The following is a 16,583-nucleotide window of genomic DNA, read 5'->3' as shown; positions in this document are numbered from 1 at the left end:
GACCGACACAACACACGAGTCAATGGTAGCGTGCGCGCGGCCATGTTTAAAGATCTTGGCCGCAATTAGTCTTGCGATACGTGTGCGAAATCTCGCGATAGTGGCGAATAACGGCGGCCAAAATATTAGGTAGAGATGGACAGGAACAGAAAATACCTGGGTTACACAAAGGTTTATCTTCATCTAGAGCTGGGTTATAATGCAAAATATCGTTTGATTTTCTGACTTTATGTTGGAAAATATCAACAATTTTGTGAAACCCGATGATGCAAAAAGAAGAAAGTCTGGGAGTCCGTGCTTAGACCGCTGCCCTCGTGACGCGGACCTGGATAAGACGAAGAAAATGGATGGATGCAAAATATTTTCACTCCCATTCAAAAAAAAGCTGCAATATGGCCTGATAAAAAATTTTAATCAGAGAAAATGGCACTGTAATCATTAAGACAAAGGTGTATAAAGGGATATTCTTTCACTTTTGGGGTTAAAGATGCATTACGTGGCTTTTCTAGTGGCCTGGAATGTTTCACAGTTTGCCTTTAAGTCCATGTAACTTGTATTTATCTCATTACTCAAGTGTAAAATATATGAAAACATGCATTCTTGATGTGAGTGGGTTTGCCTCTCCTCAGATCTGACTTGTAACTTGACTTGATGGCTCATCTGCTGTTGATAAATAAGTTAAATGCCATAGATTTAATTTCAATTTACATTTTACACGTCAATGATGAAAACAACCTGCAGGATCATCATATCTGCACTACTGTCCTATAGTGACCTGAACCAGGACTGAACCAGGACTGAACCAGGACTGAACCAGGACTGAACCAGGACTGAACCAGGACTGAACCAGGACTGAACCAGGATTAAACCAGGACTGAACCAGGACTGAACCAGGACTGAACCAGGACTGAACCAGGACTGAACCAGGACTGAACCAGGACTGAACCAGGACTGAACCAGGACTGAACCAGGACTGAACCAGGACTGAACCAGGACTGAACCAGGACTGAACCAGGACTGAACCAGGATTAAACCAGGACTGAACCAGGACTGAACCAGGACTGAACCAGGACTGAACCAGGACTGAACCAGGAACCAGGACTGAACCAGGACTGAACCAGGACTGAACCAGGACTGAACCAGGACTGAACCAGGACTGAACCAGGATTAAACCAGGACTGAACCAGGACTGAACCAGGACTGAACCAGGACTGAACCAGGACTGAACCAGGACTGAACCAGGACTAAACCAGGACTGAACCAGGACTGAACCAGGACTGAACCAGGACTGAACCAGGAACCAACTGAACCAGGACTGAACCAGGACTAAACCAGGACTGAACCAGGACTGAACCAGGACTGAACCAGGACTGAACCAGGATTAAACCAGGACTGAGTGTTGGGACGGGCCTGGAGGTTCGCCCTCGTAGACCGTCGGGTGACCACAGGCGAAAAGATTGTATTCTGTAAACACACTTTTCTGCAGCCTCGAGGTTCTCCCTCCCTCTCTCTCTAGTCCAAGATTAGTCCAGGTTTAGTCCTGGGTTAGACCTGGTTTAGTTCTGGTTTAGTCCTGGTTTAGTCCTGGTTCAGTCCTGGTTTACATCTGGTTTAGACTTAGTTTAGTCCTGTTTTAGTCCTGGTTTCCTGGACACCCTGCTCCATGGGCTCAGGGTTTTCTCTCTCTCTCTAGTTCTCATGTCCAAGATTAGTCCTGGTTTAGACCTGGTTTAGACCTGGTTTAGACCTGGTTTAGACCTGGTTTAGTCCTGCTTTAGTCCAGGTTTAATTCTGGTTCAGTCCTGGTTTAGCCCTGATTTAGACTTGGTTTAGTCCTGGTTTAGACTTTGTTTAGTCCTTTGTTTAGTCCTGGTTTAGTTTAGTCCTGGTTTAGTCCTGGTTTAGTCCTTTTAGTCCTGGTTTAGTTTAGTCCTGGTTTAAGTCCTGGTTTAGTCCTGGTTTAGTCCTGGTTTAGTCCTTTAGACTTTGTTTAGTCCTGGTTTAGTCCCTGGTTTAGTCCTGGTTTAGACTTTGTTTAGTCCTGGTTTAGTTTACTTTGTTTAGTCTTGTTTAGTCCTGGTTTAGACTTTGTTTAGTCCTGGTTTAGACTTTGTTTAGTCCTGGTTTAGACTTTGTTTAGTCCTGGTTTAGACTTTGTTTAGTCCTGGTTTAGTCCTGGTTTAGACTTTGTTTAGTCCTGGTTTAGACTTTGTTTAGTCCTGGTTTAGACTTTGTTTAGTCCTGGTTTAGACTTTGTTTAGTCCTGGTTTAGACTTTGTTTAGTCCTGGTTTAGTCCTGGTTCATGTGTTGTAGTTTATGATTTATTTTCTATATTTTATTATATAAACATGTTAATATTAATTATACACGATTCCGCATCATTTTGAGTAACAAAAAAACATCAAATATTTCTGATTTTTACTCGACTGCCGCTTTTATATCTGCACAATCCCAGAGTTTCTTTATATGCACCGTCTAAAAAACTGTATATTGTTGTTTTTGTCCTCGCTGCCCCAGCCCCAGCTCCAGTAACATAAGGCAGAATTATGAAGACAGAGTGAATCTAACCAAAAGCCCTCGAGTCTCAAAAGCTGTCTCCCAAATTGGCTGGACACTTTTGACCGCAGCTGTGCGCTCCAACATCTCGAGAGCCGTACATAAATATTGTCCATTGAAATCCAGCTGCCTCTCCTCTGCTTTAATCAGACCGAGCCCCTCCAAAGAAATCAAAGAAACACAAGTCAGATCGGGTTTAAGAGGCTTTTGTGTGCAGGAAGGAGTGCCTCTCACAGACAGCAGGGGGAGTAGAGAGCAGGAAATAATTCATTCAGTGTTGGCTTAATATAGACAATGATAATTACTTTAATCACTTGTTTCTCTCAGATTCAGACATCTGCTCGTTCAATACAAGTCACTGGAACTATACAATATGTACGATATCGGCTGGCCGATATTATCGGCTAATATGGGCACCTGGAGACATATCGGCTATCGGCCGATATGCTTGCAGATATGGGCCGATATTTCACGTGGGCATGTTATACCTCGTTATAAATCTTAGACTCTCTACATTCTGTTCATTTAATCCAATTTACAGACAGATAAATGTCCAAATATGTGGCTTCGCATCAGTATTTATCTGCGGTGTAATTTGTCTGTGTCTGTGTCGTACTGTCCCTGAACACACCACAGAGTGACGCCACTTCACTCACGTGTGTTTGTTTACACCTGCAGCCGTGCGCAACACTGAGATTATTTTCTTTTTCGGACAATCGGTTTGAGTCTGGATTAAAAGGACATTTATTAGTTCAGACTTGTGATGTGGGAGGAGCCTGTGTGAGTCTGAGTGTTGGAAATACATCGAATTTGAAGCTAGTTTAGGTTTTGTTAGCGGTTAGCTGCTGTAGCTCCCACACATAAACATGCTGTTTTCTATTGGTTTATTGTAAAGTGATTATATTGGCCGTATATTTGTTACTGGACCTGCATTGATATGTAAATGAGCTGTGAATAGACGTGTGAATGATCCACATTTATGCATATAATTAATTACCGCGGTGCGCACGTTTTTACGGCTAAAGGCTAATAGCGATTGTTTATTTACTAGCTAGGAGTTATGGGTCGGTCGCGATCAAAGCGGCTCTTAGAGCGAACAACAGGAGCCTGCTTCTTATCGGGAGCCGTGTTTTCTCTTTTTCTCACTTTTTCTCTTCATGCCACATGTAGATCCGTAGTTTGACAGCAGCAGCGGCTGAAAACGAAACTTTCAGAAATCTGCGTGTGCATAGGATAAAAAAAAAGTGCATATTTGGCTGCAGTTCAGCATAAAATGAATAAACCAGGACTAAACTTGGGCTCGAGTGAAGGAGAAAGATAGAAACCGAGTCCCGACACTCAGTCCTGGTTCAGTTCTGGTTTAGTCCTGTTTCACACATGGTTTAAATCTGTTTTAGTCCTGGTTAAGTCCTTTTTCAGTCCTGGTTCAGTTTTGGTTTAGTCCTGCTTGCAACAAAACAATCTCAAGAGTCACTTGGGAGCCGAAAGAGCCAGCTGCTTTAGTGAGATGAGCCAAAAGAGCCGGTTCTCCAAAAAAAAAAAAAAAAACTGGAATCCCCATCACTAGTAGCTAGAATGTGATGCAAAAATCCCATTAGGCCGACGTACTGTCTGTAAATATGATGTAAAGAGTCAAAATAGCAATAAATGTTGCCTAAATAAACCCAATTTAGAATCTACTAGAGCCAAACCTAAGTTTTTTAATCAATTCAAGATTTACAGTGAATTTTTACATCACTAAATATATCGGCGATTATATCGGCTATCGGCAGCACCAACTCCCATTATATCGGTTTCATATCGACCACAACAAAATCCATATCGGTCGGGCTCTACTCAGGAGACTCAGGAAGACTCTGGAGACTCAGAGACTCTGGAGACTCAGAGACTCTGGAGACTCTGGAGACTCAGGAAACTCTGGAGACTCAGGAGACTCAGAGACTCAGGAGACTCAGAGACTCAGAGACTCAGGAGACTCTGGAGACTCAGGAAACTCTGGAGACTCTGGAGACTCAGAGACTCAGAGACTCAGAGACTCTGGAGACTCTGGAGACTCTGGAGACTCTGGAGACTCAGAGACTCAGGAGACTCAGAGACTCTGGAGACTCTGGAGACTCTGGAGACTCTGGAGACTCTGGAGACTCTGGAGACTCTGGAGACTCTGGAGACTCTGGAGACTCTGGAGACTCAGGAGACTCTGGAGACTCTGGAGACTCTGGAGACTCTGGAGACTCTGGAGACTCTGGAGACTCAGGAGACTCAGGAGACTCAGAGACTCTGGAGACTCTGGAGACTCTGGAGACTCTGGAGACTCTGGAGACTCAGAGACTCAGTGGAGACTCAGAGACTCTGGAGAGAGACTCAGGAGACTCTGGAGACTCTGGAGACTCTGGAGACTCTGGAGACTCAGAGACTCTGGAGACTCTGGAGACTCTGGAGACTCTGGAGACTCAGAGACTCAGGAGACTCTGGAGACTCTGGAGACTCTGGAGACTCTGGAGACTCTGGAGACTCAGAGACTCAGGAGACTCTGGAGACTCTGGAGACTCTGGAGACTCAGAGACTCAGAGACTCAGAGACTCAGAGACTCTGGAGACTCTGGAGACTCTGGAGACTCAGAGACTCTGGAGACTCTGGAGACTCTGGAGACTCTGGAGACTCTGGAGACTCAGAGACTCACTCTGGAGACTCTGGAGACTCTGGAGACTCTGGAGAGACTGGAGACTCAGAGACTCAGGAGACTCGGAGACTCTGGAGACTCAGAGACTCAGAGACTCAGAGACTCAGAGACTCTGGAGACTCTGGAGACTCTGGAGACTCTGGAGACTCTGGAGACTCTGGAGACTCTGGAGACTCTGGAGACTCAGAGACTCAGAGACTCTGGAGACTCAGAGACTCTGGAGACTCTGGAGACTCAGAGACTCAGAGACTCAGAGACTCTGGAGACTCTGGAGACTCTGGAGACTCTGGAGACTCAGAGACTCAGGAGACTCTGGAGACTCAGAGACTCTGGAGACTCTGGAGACTCAGGAGACTCTGGAGAAGCTCTTGGTCTCCGTCCATTTCTTCTGTAACGAGAATAAACCTTTGTCTGTGTTCCAAAAACTCCTCGCGCTTCACAAATGGATTAATTATTTATCATCAGGAGATACATCATTTTTCCACAACATCAGTTTGAGCTTTTTCTGCCTCGTTTCATGGTTTGGTAACTTGTCTCTTAAAAACAAACAAGAAAATTGATTCTGAGTTTGTTTGTTTTTTTTATCTCTTTATTTTCTGCAGCTGCAGAGTTTGGCAGACGTCTTTTGAACAGACTCATGTTACAACATTCATCTATGTTTTAATGTTTCTTCGTCACAAACAGACCTGGAGTTTTGTTTTTGTTTCATTCACACAAGTTTAAAACACAAAACCTGCACATTTAGGCTGAGTTCTTCTCTCAAACTCAAACACTCGATGATGTCATGTACATACAGGAAGTGCTCCACTGTGTTTTTAAATTCCAAACACCTTTATAAGAATTATTTTGATGATATTTTGATTTCAGTTCTGGAACTGCCAAACTCTGCTGAACAAATGGTAAAAGACACCTGGTTTAGTCCTGGTTTAGTCCTAGTTCAGTCCTGGTTTAGACCTGGTTTAGTCCTGGTTTAGTCCTGGTTTAGTCCTGGTTTAGTCCTAGTTTAGTCCTGGTTTAGTCCTAGTTCAGTCCTGGTTTAGACCCTGGTTTAGACCTGGTTTAGTCCTAGTTTAGTCCTGGTTCAGTCCTGGTTTATTCCTGGTTTAGACCCTGGTTTAGACCTGGTTTAGTCCTGGTTTAGACCCTGGTTTAGACCTGGTTTAGTCCTAGTTTAGTCCTGGTTCAAGCCTGTTTTAGTCCTGGTTCAGTTCTGATTCAATCCTGGTTTAGACCTAGTTTAGTCCTGGTTTAGTCCTGGTTAAGTCCTGGTTTAGACCTGGTTTAGTCCTAGTTTAGTCCCGGTTTAGTCCTGGTTCAGTCCTCGGTTCAGTCCTGGTTTAGTCCTGGTTTGGTCCCGCTTCAGCTCTGGGTTAGACCTGGTTTAGACCTGGTTTAGTCCTGGTTTAGTCCTGGTTTAGAACATGTCTTAAAACATAAAAAATCACGTTTACGTTTTTGTTGTTTTGGTGGAATCGTTTTTTTTTTTTTTTCTCGATTATTCTTAAAGCGCAGATGATTTTTGTCGATTTCTCTCGTCTTTTCATCCGCGGTCAAACCTTCGCTCCGTCCCGCGACCTTGTGGCTCTTTACAGATGTTTTTTTTTTTTTTTTTTTTTTTTGAGCGGAGTCAAACGACGCGTGCTCTCCGCCGCGACCCTGAGGCCACCTGCGTCGGAGGGGGGCGGGGACTCCTGCTGCTCTCGTCCAATCAGAGCTCTCCGTTTAACCCCGGGCTCCAGACAGAGAGACCATTAAACATCAAAACTATTCTCCAAAATATAAAAAAACACGGATTTGTCTGAAAGTTAAATTACACCAAAAGGAGATTCTAGTGCTACAAGTTTTATTCACGGTTAGAATAAAAAATTACTGTACAAGACCGCGGGAAATATGACTTAAAATCCACTTTTATGAGTTTAAAGGGAAAAAAATGGACTCCTGTGAGCTTTAAACCACGATACAATGTTGTTACCTCATCAAATCTATATCTGCAGTTGTGTTTGTTGTTGTTTGAGATGGAAATGTTTAATGCCGCACGGTGAAACATTCCAGACAAAGCAAAAACATCTCCACGACGAAAAGGATTTGATGGAGCCTCCACTGAAAGAGTTTCACAATGCACCTTTAAGTTAAAAAATTCTTGTAACAAATGAGTCCTGCCACAATATTTTTTTTCTTTCTGTTACTAAATTGCAGGAATAATCATAGAACTAGAATAAAATCTGAAGGTGACCTCAAGATGGCGCTGTGTTGTTGTTCATGGGTTTGGACCAATCAGAGTAAGAGCTCGGCTAAGTCCAGTGTTGGGGAGTAACAGATTACATGTACCAGAGTTAATGTAATCAGAGTACAAATGATGAGTAACTGTATTCAGTTACAGTTACTGTTTCAGTGAGTGGTAATTGGATTACAGTTACTTTGTTGAAATAAATGGATTACACAGAGGGATTTTAACTGTTTTCACATTTGGGACTATTTCCCCTTTTTTTCTCAGTAATTCCACTCATTGCCACTAAACCAGGACTAAACCAGGACTAAACCAGGACTAAAGCAGGTCTAAACCAGATCTTAAACCAGGTCTAAACCAGGTCTAAAACCAGGTCTAAACCCAGGTCTAAACCAGGACTAAACCAGGTCTAAAACAGGTCTAAAACCAGGTCTAAAACCAGGTCTAAACCCAGGTCTAAAACCAGGTCTAAACCAGGACTAAACCAGGTCTAAACCAGGTCTAAAACAGGTCTAAAACCAGGTCTAAACCAGGTCTAAACCAGTATTTAACAGGACTAAACCAGGCTGCTGGACCGTGTCTCCTCTTCTTCTATCAATAATATTTTTAAAGACTCGGCCTTTTCATTTTCTTTTATCAAACAAAACATCTTATGTTACAATTTCCTCGTCTTTGCTTCTCTACAGCAAATCAAGTAATCCAAAGTATTCAGATTACATTACTCACTTTAAGTAATTTAATGGATTATGTTCCAAATTACATTTTGGTGTATGTAATCTGTAATCTATAGGGGATTACATTTTAAAAGTCACCTTCCCAACACTGGCTAAATCATACAAAGCAAACTTTTATGTCCTTTTATGTTGAGGGAAGTGAGAGAAGACCAGTTTGAACCAGTTTTGTTCATAATTTCATCTTAAATTAATTAAAAATAAAACACCTCTGTGTGTTGTTTAGCTACAATCAGGAAAACCCTTTCTTCAAACTCTTGATTTCGGGGTTAAACGCATAAAACTGTAATAAAATCTGGAAGATGTCTCCAAGCTGACGTGTTGTTTTCAGTGGTCTGTGCTCATTACCTCATTGGCCCAAAAATATGTTTCTCTTCCACATTTATTTCCTCAATTCCTCCCACCCATGTGAGTCTGTAATGTGCACGGTGTGGAGGGTTTGGACCAATCAGAGCGAGAGCTGCTCGAGCGGAGCTCGTACAGGCTCAGAGCGCAGAGAGGCCAAGTCTTACAAAGATCACTTTTAGGCACTTTGAGGATTTAAACATTTTAAAAAGTTTATGTTGTGAAAATAGAAAAGAATCCTACAAAATCCAACATTTGTAAAAGCCAATGCCCTGTCAGAACTCGGACAAAATGCAGTGTGCATCTATGGGAGAATCTTTCTGGGCTGAAGCTCCAGGAGCTGCAGTACCTGGAGCGACCACTAGTCGGTGTCGAGCTGGGACAGAGGGGCAGGGGCTTATCCAGTTTTAGATTTTAAAGATCCATCGTCCTATTAGATTAAAAACAACACTGCTAATGAGCATGTCTCACAATGATTTCACCACACTAAAGCCCAGTTTATGGTCGTGCATCAAATGGTCTATATTGTGAGGCAGAACGTTTGTGTCGACCGACGTGCACCTCAGACATTTTCAAAAAATACAGACAGGGAAAGCGACGCAGACAATAAGAGCTGTGCTTGGTCCTGTCTACATCTGCACTACAGACATTGCCCATACTCTGCTTTCCCGCTTCATTTTGTAAACACAAAAGCCAGTTTTTAAATCCTAGTCCCCAGCATTGTGGTGGTGAATTCCTTCCAGACGCACAGACCTCGCCGGAGATTCAGAAATCAAAAATGACGGCGATGAGACAACAGCGGCAGTGTGTGTTGAATCGACAAAGAACCATAATTCAGCCTTTAAAGGTTGTATAGAGGATTTTTTAAGGGAAGTGAAATACAGCGACACTCCTTTTTCAAATGTTGTGACACCACCTTCCTCCTCCACAGCTCCTCAGTAGAAACATCTCCTCCCGCCTCCTGACTCTAGAAATCACGCTTGTTTACAGCCAGTGCACGTTCAGAATTACTGTTGAAATGACCTGTGTAGAAATATTTTAGAGACCGACGCATCAGTTTTTAGACCCTTCGTCTGCTTTAGTTGCGCCATCGCTGGAAGGAATCTCCAAGAATCACCTCAGTTTGTTTTCGCTCCTTTTCCCCTTCTCTTCTTCTTTCAGCGACCTCAAAAACGGACTTTCTTTTCGTGAACTGGTCGTGGATTCTCGTCCGACATCGCGACAAACTTTGTGTGAACTGCGAGGAAGCTACAGTTTGAAAAAGCCTCTAAGAACCACTGTGTAAACCACATAATCCCAGCGCGCCGGCGAGTCACTTACACTAGAAACATAGGGAGTTTGATTGACGACCTAACAACCAATAGATAAAGAGGAAGCCTCGTTTTCTATTGGCTGATGTTTATTTGGACTCAACACGTCCACAGTTGATAGATTTTCATTCTTTTTTTTTTTGGTCATCATAATTACAAAGCTGCTACGTCTCTGTAATGGTATTTTAAACTTTCACTGACAATTTGAAACAAAACAAAAAAATCCTCCATACAACCTTTAAGGGAACCACGACAACAACAACGGACGTTTCCCAATTCCCAAGATCCTTGTCTTCTGAACCACAGATCCTCCTCATCACAGCTCCACCAAGTCCTGTTCCAGTTCCCTCAAAGTCCTCAGACCCTCCAAGCTCCACTCCTCTGTTTGGCTCTTTTACCCAGCATGCACCTGTGGGGCATTGGCCACCTTGGAGCGCTGGAAATTGCATCGCAGCTTAATTTAAAATGTTTTTTTATCAATGTCAATAAAATAAAACTTATTTTACAATGAAAAAAAGAAGTTCATATTTAGCTGTTTTAGCCACATTGCTGCAGATCACTCAGGAAATTCACAGGAAATTCAAATTTCTCTAATCTGGCCAAAATTTTAAAACATATATCAGGTTATTTCATCTTATTTTCAGATTTATTATCTACTTACGAGTTCTGAGACACTTCATTCTACTCTAGAGGTCGTTTATTTTAAGATAACTTGTCAAGTAAAATGAACTTGCTGCATGGACAGATCATTTCACTACTTTTAAATCTTTTATATCTTAAATTTTGGCCAAGATTTTTTGCCGTGTGCAGCAGAATCTCTTAAAGGAGGCGATGGAAATAAAATTAGTCGATCATCAGAGCATGTTTCAGCCTGTACATTTTTTTATTTAGGATCCTCGCAATTGGGAATATCGTCGCTCTGGCCACTACATAAAGGCATAAAGTCTTAACCAAAAGCCGTTTCATCCTCAGAGCAAACTCCACGGCGCTCGTTCTTCACCAGTCCTCAGTCCTCTGCTCTTAGTCTCTATTGTAAAGTTACACTGGATCCACAGAACAGCAGTGTAATCCTATGAGAAGGATTTGTGTAAAGCCTAAGACTCTTTTGACCTATTTCTGTCACCTCTCATGTCAGCGGCCACTCAAGACAAAGCAGAGCAAGAAGAGCACACAATGGAAACACTCGAGACATGAGCGAGAGCTGCAGGAGTCGGAAATAAGCTACAGACGAACAAGGAACACACGGGTCAACCTAAAATTAGATTTCGAGGTCTCGAGCCAGGCTAAACAATCTAAATAAAATATAAATAAATAAAAAAGTGGTTTAGCTGAGGTTATGTTTACACTAAAACAAATCACCATGTCACGATTTGCGTCCAGACACGTCGCTTCTGTGTCCACAATCAAAGTCTTCTCTATCCACGCAGCTTTGAGCACATTTGTTTACGTTTTACAGAAATGAAACTTAAAACTGCACGACTCATTTGCATAAACTGAGCTAAAAAAAAACAGCTCGTTCTTTGTGTCGCTGATGTGGTTCAGCTTCTGTCGGACTAAAGGACACGACTCAGTGGAATATGAGTGTTCTCTCTGTGACAGAGGGGGGTTCTGCTGATGGTGAGTCTGTTCTGTGTTTCTGTCGTGTTGGAGATGGTTCATGTGAAACTTTTCAGAGATTATACGTCTGCAGGTCTATAGAACCTATACTTCACCCTTTAATGTAAAACCGCCTGAAACACTTGTAAGCTGCAGCAGCCGATTTCGAGCCGAGGAAGATGGCAGGCGTAGTTGTAGCTCCGCTGTTTCCCGTTTGTCTCTGGTTTGTTTAAACTGTTTTTCACAACAACGTCACACGATGACGTCACAAACCCAGAGAATCAGGAAGGAGCGAGTCACAGTGACGTGGTCCAATAAGGACGAGACTCGAGCTCCTACATCAGAGTATCAGAGTTTTCAGGCGTCCACACGGTCAAGGATCAGATCTGTACTCAGATGAATTCGTGGGACCTGGAGGCACCAGATCGTTCTGTCTCTGGAGCCGTTTTCCATCAGATTAGTGTGAACGAACACTGTATCCACAACAAAAACGACTTGAATGTGGAACTAGTGTGGACGGGGCCTGAGAAGAGGATGGAGGTATTAAAGTTGACTGATGTCACTTTTTGGTTGGGGTCCATCACCTGCTTGTTTCTCTTCATGTGTCATTACCCTGCCTGAAATGTTCCACTGGAACAGCTACTGGTTAAATAAAAAAAAAGTAACCCGCTTACGGTCAAGTGAACGAATCCTAATACTGCGAGGTCAGACTGATGAATCCGGCTGAGTGTGTGACACTGCTGCACAACAGTTTCACTCTGGGACAATAATAAAGTTGAACATTGAGAAAGTTGAAAGTTATTCTGACTGTGAGCGGGGTCGCCTCTCCACAGACCTGACCTGTAACTTGTTCAGGTTTGGTCTCCATGAAGATAGAAAGGTTCAGTGTCATACTGTAACACGATAACATCTTCATGGAGAAAAGCATCTGACGGAGCCTCCCCCAGAACACAGAGTCTAGAATCAAGACTTTGAGAAGTGCTAAACTAATGTGAGAACTTCAGACTCCAGGGTTTACAGGTTTTACAGGTTTACAGAGTTTCAGAGTTTTCAGGTCACATGGAGACAGAGTAAGTGGTTGTACTCAGAGAAAATTATATTACAGAAATAACTGCGGCTCGAGCAATTTACTAATTACACTGATTCAAAGCAGGATTAAACCAGGACAAAACCAGGAACCAAAGCAGGTCTACGTCAGGACTAAACTGCAGCCAAACTGGGACCAAACATAAACGTGAACAGAAAAACAAAGTTCATTTTCATTCATTTTAGTTAAAGGTGCACTGTGTAACTTTTCTGGTGGAGGATCTGTCAAATACTTTTCTTCATGCAGATCGCTTTATCACTTTGTCTAGAATGTTTCACAATTTTATCTTCATGGAGACCAAACCAGACCAAGTTACAGGTCAGATCCGTGAAGAGGCGACCCCACTCACGGTCAGAATTCTTGTTTTTCGAAGTATTTTTGAGCTGTAAAACCACCTGCACTGCAAACATCTAAATCTAGTCAAGTTAAGATGACTTAAATTAAGAAAGTTTGATTCATGATTTGGGTAAATTTCACTTGACGAGTAAAATAATCCGCCAGTGAAACAAGACTTTATGTACTTAAAATATGAAAATACATTTTGCTGCACTTAAAATAAGAAAAACAACAACTTTTTGCACTAAAATAAGAAACAAAATCAAACGTTGCTTGAATTAAGAAAAACACTGGTCGATAATTTGACTTGTCATGTTGAAGCCAGGACTAAAACCAGGACTAAAACAGGACTAACCTGGACTAAAACAAGACTGAGCCAGAACTAAAACAGGACTGAACCAGGACCAAACCAGGACTAAACCAGAAATGAACCAGATCTAAAACATCTGGCAGTGGAACAAGACTTTAGGTACTTAAAATATAAAAATACATCTTGCTACAGTTTAAATAAGAAAAACAGCAACTTTTTGCACTTAAAAAATCGAATGTTGCTTGAATTTAAAAAAACAACACACACTTATTCCATTGGTAGATAATTTTACTTGTCCAGTTGAATCGACTCAAATAAAGTAAAATGTTCTTAATTTAAGTCATTTTGTTTTACCTAGATATTGTTTTTTGTTTTTTTCCAGTGTGTAATTTAGGTGATGGATAGGGTTATGCAAATACTTAAATATCGATATATCGTATCGTTTAATGTGATGATACAGTATCGATATCATGAGCTGCTGTATCGATATATCGCCAAGAGTATTTTTTGGAATATTTTACAGAATTATTTTATTACAGCTACAGTTTTGTTGTTTGTTCAGTGGAAGGAAACTCGTTTATGCGACACATTTGACATTTTCACTGTTTTGATGGTTAAAATTGTTCTGTTTAAGAAGTGGTTTAACAAAGACTTTTAGGATCATGGCCATGATTTAGACTTTATTTTTTATTGAACCGTATCGAGTTGAAATATATCGTATTGAATTGCATCAAATTGTGAGCTCACTGTATCGAGGTGTGTATCGTATCGTAGCCCGTGTATCGAGGTGTGTATCGTATCGTAGCCTGTGTATCGAGGTGTGTATCGTATCGTAGCCTGTGTATCGAGGTGTGTATCGTATCGTAGCCTGTGTATCGAGGTGTGTATCGTATCGTAGCCTGTGTATCGAGGTGTGTATCGTATCGTGTATCGTATCGTATCGTAAGCCTGTGTATCGAGGTGTGTATCGTATCGTAGCCTGTGTATCGAGGTGTGTATCGTATCGGCAGCTTCTAAAGATACCAGCCCTAGTGACAGACCCCCAACCAAAAAATTACCCCAATCATGATAAAACTTTCTTAATTGAAGTCACCTTAACTTGGCTAGATTTTGTTTGTTTTTTTAAAGGTTGTATAGAGGATTTTTTAAAGGTTGTATGGAGGATTTTTTTTTAGTTTCAAACTGTCAGTCAAAGATTAAAATACCATTACAGAGACGCAGCAGCTTTGTAATTATGATGACCAAAAAAAAAAAAAAAATGAAAATCTATCAACTGTGGACGTAGTGAGGCCAGATAAACATCAGCCAATAGAAAACGAGGCTCCCTCATTTTCTATTGGCTGTTAGGTTGTCAATCAAACTCCCTAGTGTAACTGACTCGTCGGAGCGCGGGGATTACGTGGTTTACGCGGCGGTTCTTAGAGGCTTTTTCGAACTGTCGCTTCCTCGCATTTCGCACAAAGTTTGTCGCGACGGCGGACGAGAATCCACGACCGGTTCGCCGCAAAAGAAAGTCCGTTTTTGAGGTCGCTGAAAGAAGAAGAGAAGAGGAAAAGGAGCAAAGCCAAACTGAGGTGATTCTTGGAGATCTCGTCCAGCGATGGCGCGACCGAAGCAGACGAAGGGTCTAAAAACTGACGCGTCGGTCGCTGAATTACTTCTAGACAGGAAACTTCAACAGTAATTCTGAATGCGCACAAGGACTGTCGCTGTATTTCTCTTCCCTTAAAAAAATCCTCTATACAACCTTTAAGGGGAGAGAAATACAGCGTCCTTTTTCAAATGTTGTGCATGCGTGACACCATCTTCCTCCTCCACAGCTCCCTCCAGAAATAATTTAGAGACCGATGCCTCAGTTTTTAGACCCTTCGTCTGCTTCAGTAGCACCATCGCTGGAAGGAAACTCCAAGAATCACCTCAGTTTGTCTTCGCTCCTTTTCCACTTCTCTTCTTCTTTCAGCGACCTCAAAAACGGACTTTCCTCTGCGGCGAACCGGTCGTGGATTCTCGTCCGCCGTCGCGACAAAGTTTGTGCAAACTGCGAGGAAGCTACAGTTAGAAAAAGCCTCTAAGAACCGCTGCATAGTTTTACCCTAGAAACGTAAGAAGTTTGATTGACAACCTGACAGCCAATAGAAAGTGAGGTAGCCTTTTTATCTATTGGCTGATGTTTATCTGGCTTCACTACGTCCACAGTTGATTTTCTTTTCTTTTTTTCTTTTTTTTTTTTTTTGTTCATCATAATTACAAAGCTGCTGTGTCTCTGTAATGGTATTTTTAACTTTCATTGACAATTTGAAACAAAACAAAAAAAAACCTCCATACAACCTTTAAGTCAGGGGTGTCAAACTCATTTTGGTCCGGGGGCCGTATGCAACCGACTTTGATCCCAAAGGGGCCGGATCAGAAAACTCATGTCATATAAACCCCAAAAATAACAATAAGTTCAAATATTTGTGCAGAGAAACATGCAAATCTATTACAGAAATCTTTTTTAATTGATGAACTCTTTCTTATTACTAAATATTATAAATATTATGAACAACCTGAAACTTTAAGAAAAATACAATTTCAGCACAACATTTTAAAAATAACTTGTTTGCAAATAGGAATAAGTCAATTTTTGTTGTAAAATCCTGCACTCGGCTCCACTTTTCTCATGTTGGACATTTTTCTGATGAGGGTGTCACGGTCAACAGTCAAAACGATCGTCCTTTAAGAGCGTTTGGAAAGAGACAAGTCTTCATTTGTGCTGCTCTGGTGGGAGGGGCCACGTACAGAGACGCTGGAGACGCTGCTGTGATAAACACCACAGAAAATTAACAATATTTTAATAGAAAATATAATTAAAATATTTTAGTAGAAAATCAGCCGAGGGCCACATTAAAGGTCTTGGAGGGCCGGATCTGGCCCCCGGGCCTTATGTTTGACACCTGTGCTTTAAGTGAACCTCAATTCAGAATGATTATTTCCATGTAAACTTGAGAGAAAAAAGAATTCACAACTATTTAATTCAAAATAATTAATTTGGAATAATAAAAAAAAAAAAAAAAAAAAACATTATGTAAACATGTTTTTTATGTAAATATCTCACAGTTGTTTCTTGTTGTAGTTGGGCTGATCTCACTGCGTGACCTCACTTTGGGATATGAGCACCTGGGCTGGCAACCGTTTTATAAACTGCTCCAAAACAAGAAAAATGATCTGACGAAGGCTTTTTGCCGAAACGTAATTTAAAAAAAAAAAAAAAAAAGCTTTTGGACATCGGCCATCTGAGTGTGCTGTGCATTTTTTCACTTTTAAAATGTTTAAAGTCATACCGACTCATTACAGGACTACGCTACATTACAGGTCAGATCTGTGGAGAGGCGCTCCTATTCACAGTGAGAATTATTGTGTTTTTG

The sequence above is a fragment of the Boleophthalmus pectinirostris genome, unplaced genomic scaffold, assembly GCF_026225935.1.
Source record: "Boleophthalmus pectinirostris isolate CB_2022bp ecotype Guang Dong unplaced genomic scaffold, ASM2622593v1 HiC_scaffold_5, whole genome shotgun sequence".
NCBI lineage: Eukaryota > Metazoa > Chordata > Actinopteri > Gobiiformes > Gobiidae > Boleophthalmus > Boleophthalmus pectinirostris.
Note: the sequence above shows the minus strand (reverse complement) of the source record.